Raw genomic sequence first — 6000 nt, forward strand, 5'->3', positions numbered from 1 at the left:
TCCTGGCTCCTACGGAGCAAGAAATATCTAGTTGCACTCACTTCTAATTTACATGTGGTCATGACGACTGCACAAGAAAACACGTGGGGGCGGGGGGAGGGGACACCACCAGCTGGCTTCTGATATGGGCAGCCATGCCAAGTGACAATAACCTTGCTAATTACTGAGTGCCACACCAAAACGCCCAAGAGAGGCTCTGGTTCAGAGGCAGACTTCATTCTGATTACTCCTGCAGCTGACGCTGGCTGCTTCTCTAGGTCTCACAGGAAGATGGGCTTCCAATTTGCAAATTAATCTCCTATAAATCTAACCTTTTCTTTTCACCTGGACCTGAGTCAAACAGTGACTCATTTCAGTCTCTTGAAAGAACACAGGGCAATACCCGCCACTGAATATGCAAAGACTTTTCCCTCTAAGGATAAGCAAGAGAGAAAAATCCACCAGGCAAATGAAAAATACTACGGTTCCAGAGACGGGAAGACTCTAGAAGCAGAGCAAATATTTACTTAAGAAATAAGTGTATTACATAAAAGGAAACTTAAAAAACAGATGAGCTCGTCCATTGTGGCTCAGTGGTTGAGCATTGACCTATGAGCCAGGAGGTCATGCTTTGATTCCCGGTCAGGGCACATGCCTGGGTTGTGGGCTCGATCTCCAGTAGGGGGCATGCAGGAGGCAGCCGATCAGTGATTCATTCTCTCTCATCATTGATGTTTCTATCTCTCTCTCCCTCTTCCTCTCTGAAATCAATAAAAATATGTTTGTTTTAAAAAAAATAGATGAGATCAGAAATGAGTCTGCATTAACCACAAGAGGAAAAAAATCTGAATCATGAACTTAAATGAAGGCAGTTGATAAAGCAATAAACAGAATAAAAAAATCAAGCAGAAAATGGTATTAGTAAAACAAGATCAACCAGAGCTTAGAGGAGTAGGGGAGGGAGCTGCATGGATAAAGATTTTAAAGGTTCCATCCCCAAAACGGAACAGATGAACAAAAAGTACTAAAGGAGGAAAGAAGAAACCATCAATGCTGAAACCTGAAAAGGATACATTTATCCTCAAAATTTTGTAAAAGTGTTGCTCATATATAGAGCCGTTTACATTAAATAAGAAAACACTTCAGACTTGAAATTTGCTGCAGAGGGCTCTGTAGTCTGGCAGAAAAAAGAAAGAAAGAAAGAAAGAAAGAAAGAGGATACATTTATCCTCAAAATTTTGGAAAAGTGTTGCACATATATAGAGCCCTACATTATATAAGAAAACATTTCAGACTTGGAATTTGCTGCAGAGAGCGCTATAGTCTGGCAGAACAAAAAATAAATAAATAAAAGAAAAAACTCTGAACCCCAAATGTGGAAGAATAAAACAATGAGATCTAGGATGGCCAGTGCTATAGCCTAGCTTTCTTATTATCTTTTCTCCCTCCTGGACTAAATAGCATCTGAAGCCAGCATCCTACCATCGGAGGCCTGAGGCTGGAAGATTCTTCTCTCCGGAATCCCAACAGATGAAAAGACTTAAAAATAGTCTCATGAGGAAGAAGTCATTGACCCATGAAACAAAACAAAGTGCTTAAAAATCGATCATCTGAAGTTCAGTAGAAGGACTGGAATGTGAAGTTCCAAATGTAAAAATCCAGAATGTAGAGCAAAAAATAAAGTGAGAAAGGTAGAGGGCTAGTCCAGGAGATCCAACAGCCAGATAAGAGCAATTCTAGAACAAAAGAACCAAGGGAAAAAAGGACAAATCACATCGCTAACTCAAAACATTTTCTAAAGTGGGAAAGTCATGTTTGTTGAGTGTAAAGGCCTTGGAAGTGCCCGCCTCAATTATTTTAATACACTCACATAAGCACACCTTCATGAGGGTTATTTTTCTCCTCGTTTCTTTTTACACTCGATATTTTTAAAAATCCAGTAAGCTCTAAGAAAGTGTGTGTGTGGAGGAGCTCATCAACAAAGAATTGGAAATCGATCTCTGGACTTCTCAAGAGCAGCCTGGAGCCAGGAGACAATGGAGCAATGAGGAACGTGATTTACAACCGGTAATTCTATTGGAGGATGTTCTTCAGCAAAACAGGGAAGAAACTAAGAAAAAGGAAGGCATGTGATACTGGAACAGGACATCAATACTGGAGAAAAACAAAGGGAATTCCGGGCCTAATTGTGAATGGAGACGCGTGGATGACAGGTAAGGAGACTCGCAAAGTGACCTTGGCAGAGTCTCTGTGCCTTTGGATACACAGGGGTGGGCAAAACTAGGTTTACAGCTGTTCATATGGAAAATAACACAATGACTAATAAATAATAATACAAGAATAAACTCTCATGTACTCACAACTGTAAGCCTACTTTTTGCCCACCCCTATATAAAAGTGTGATGAACTAAGATAAAAACTGTTGGAAATCCTCAGAAAAAGGAGAAAATTCTTCACCTTTGGAAAAAGGAGTCAGTCACTACTGTTTTATGTCTAAAGCTGATAAAATGAGAATTTCAGGCTTTGAAAATCAAAAAAGAAGAGGAAGGGGTGGAAAGGGTGACAAAGGAACAGCCACGCTACATTTTCTATCTGAGCTCCCTCCCCTCACCACTGCTTCCCGGGAAACTACAAAGGCAAAGGGTCCGGCTGGAATGAAGAAAGCTGGGACCACTTTCAGAGTCCATTTACTTCACATGCAGAGTTAGGACAAAGAAATCAGAAAAGCACTGGAGAAATCCAATAATTTCCTCATGTTTTGTTTTTAAGTACCATCTCTACCTGTGGCAGCCAAGATCTTGCTTCAATATACTCACAGAAGACAATATATTTCATGTTCTTAAATCTTTCCTTTTCCACATACAGAATCAGTTTTTCCATTTGCGTCTCCAGCTTTTCTTTTTTTTTAAATTTACTGACTGTCTGGTGAAAGATGGTTCATTTTTCTTTTTTTTTTTTTAAGATATTTTTGATTTTTAGAGAGAGAAGAAGGGAGAAGGAGAGAGAAACATCAATGTGAGAGAGAAACATTGATGGGTTGCCTCCTGCACACCGCCCACCCCACCCCCTACCCCCCAGGGATCTATCCCACAACCTGGGCATGTGCCCTGACCCAGAATTGAACGGGCAACCTTTCAGTGCATGGGATGACGCCCAACCAGCTGAGCCACACAAGCCAGGGTATTTCAATCAGTCCTTTTATTCTACATTTGGCCTAAAAACTCTATTGTTCTTTCTCTATGGCATTAAGCTGATGCATTTAAGGGAAGGAATACAGCTAGCCCATCCTGCTCATGCTGCCTGCAGACAGGGAAACTCAAGCACCACAATCACACTGTTTTACACGGATTTTATCAGTTCAGAGTCCAGTATCCTGCAGACTGACAAAACTGGCCAAAATTATTTAAATAAGCCCACTGTCCTGATTTCAAAGACTGACTTGACAGGCATACAATTTTCACTTTTTAAAAAATATTTTTTATTGATTTCAGAGAGGAATGGAGAGGGAGAGAGAGATGGAAACATCAATGATGAGAAAGCATCATTGATCAGCTTCCTCCTGCACAACCCCTACTGGGGATCGAGCCGGCAACCCGGGCATGTGTCCTTGACCAGAATTGAAACCTGGACCCTTCAGTCCACAGGCCGGTGCTCTATCCACTGAGCCAAACTGACGAGGGCCGGTTTTCACTTTGGAACAGTGTTCCAACTTGGGAGAGAAGTTTTCCTGAAACTTATCAAAATAACTAGGAATTGTGAAACATGTCACTACAAGGGCAAAGAATATATTGGCAATACTCTTAACGGTTTCAATCTTAAGCTACTTCGTGTTATATTGCTTAGAAAATGGGGGAAATTCGTAGCTTAGGAATAGTGGCTCATGAATGAGCTGGATTTACAGATTTCTGAGTGAGAGAAAAATGAACTCAGTGAGTGTGCTCAATCACAAAGGGAGAGAACAAGGAAAGAAGGGATGGAAATTAAGGAACAGCGTCAAATAAAAGGATTGAGAAAATCCTCTTGAAAGGTAGGACGATTAGAAAAATTATACTTTGAATAAGATACAGACCTACTACTGCCCTTTTATTTCTATTGCCAGAGACTCACAATGTCTAAACTCTGGATCATCTTAGTATCCGCAGGCATGACCCTCCACCATTTGCATAGGGACACACAGCAGTGCAAAGACTAATGGCAATTAAGAGTTTCACCTCAGGGAGGAAATCCCTGCAGCAGAGGGTGGATATGTTTTCATTGAGGAATGCTTGACGAGGGACCCTCAGAGCCACACTGAGCATTTGCAGTCCTGAGGTTTCAGGAAAAAGGAAAGCACAGCCTCTATAGGGAAGCCCAGGCCAAGCCAGACTCTGACAACCATAGCCAATGGAGGAGTCTTGGGAGCTATTTCCTTCTAAAGTCAGGAGTATTTCCAAATGGTGTAGAAGAGGAGGAATATGAATGTATTACATGCTGGTGGAGATGAGGGGAAGAGAAAGAGGGAAGGGACCAAATAGGGTTGAGACAACGTGTCGAGAATATAGAAGACTATTGCTGTGATAAGAAAAGCGATCCAATTTTTAACAGCTAAGGGGCCTGTGGACAGAGGCCTCTTTCCTTACTTACAATTCTGAGTAGCTGAAACTTCAAGTACCTTTGAGAGTATAGGTCAAAATCACTTCTGAGTGCTTGAACTGAAGAATGGTGGTTTAAAACTGTACCTGGACATAAGAACGTTATGCTTGAAAGAGAGTTTTCAGATGCATTTGCCACGATATAGGAAAATAGGCACTCAAATTTATTTCCAGTGTTGATGCAACTGTTATCATTGTTCTGGAATATTCTGTGTGTGTGTGTGTGTGTGTAACAAAGGACAATGATCCCCAAGAAATGGGAAAAGAACAAGATGAGCCCTATAATTGCCCCAGCTTCCTGTCACAAAAGCGTCCAGGCCAGGAGAAATTCTGGTGAAATCCAGGGAACTTACTGAGTTGAAAGGCAGAGCTGAGAACCCGAGAAGCTCAAGGCAGCTAGAGTTCAGAGCATCGCAAAGAAGTGGACTGAAAAGACAGAAAACCCTAACGACCTGCAGGGCCCACCTTGAGTATTCAACGGAGAACTGGTCAGAGAAGGCACATGAGGAAACTGTTAGAGGCTTAAGTGATATCCATCTGAACAGTTTCTATTTCCATCAGCAAGACTGCAGAACCTTGTAATTCGCGGGATCTTGGGCAGAGCACGCAGAAGCATCTTGCCTCCGTGGTGGGGAATAATTAGCCCTAGACTAAACAGTAAGTTTATCCCACTGAACAAATTTTAAAAGCAAGACCTAAAAAGATTAAATTGTTTCCAAATAATTGACTGTGACGCAAAACAAAGCTTGAGAATATTTATAGGAACACAGAACTATCCAACATCCAACTAGGTACAGTTCACAGTCTGGCATCCAATCGATGATTACCAGTCAAGCAAAGAAGCAAGAAAAAGTGAAGTGACAGAAACAAAAACTAGACAAAATGGAACACTGAGAGGAAAAAATTAATATGAAAAAAAATAAAAGAACAGCAGTGAAATGTGGGGAATTTTCAAGTGGATTAATATGCACGTAATTGGACCCCAAAGGAAAAGGGAGGCCAGAAAAAATATTTGAAAAATAAAGATCAAACGTCCAAAATTTAACAAAAACTATAAACTGAGAGATTCAACAACCTTAATGAACGACAAGTACAAGAAACAAAAGTGCACAAGGGCACATTATGATCAAATTTATCAAAATGTAACAATAACAAAATATTTAAAGTTGCCAGATAAAAAAAAGAATTGTGGTGTAGAGAGAAACAAGGGTGAGGATGACAGGAGATCTCTCATCAAAAATAATGCAAGCAAAAAGTCAGAGATCAACATTTTTAAAGTGATGGGAAAAATAACCCTATCAATCTAAAATACTATACCCATGGAAATTTTTTTTCAAGAACAAAAATAAATTAAAAATATTTTCAAACATAAAAATGCTGTAATCATTTA

At 40.4% G+C, this 6000-nt stretch overlaps 1 protein-coding gene across 2 annotated transcripts in view; it reads right to left on the minus strand.

Annotated features, from left to right (window-relative positions):
* The window catches only part of LPAR1 (lysophosphatidic acid receptor 1), a 195259-nt gene that overhangs the window by 74135 nt on the left and 115124 nt on the right, over nt 1-6000 (minus strand). The gene's annotated exons all lie outside the window — the stretch shown is intronic.

The sequence above is a fragment of the Myotis davidii genome, unplaced genomic scaffold (assembly GCF_000327345.1).
Source record: "Myotis davidii unplaced genomic scaffold, ASM32734v1 scaffold64, whole genome shotgun sequence".
Lineage (NCBI taxonomy): Eukaryota > Metazoa > Chordata > Mammalia > Chiroptera > Vespertilionidae > Myotis > Myotis davidii.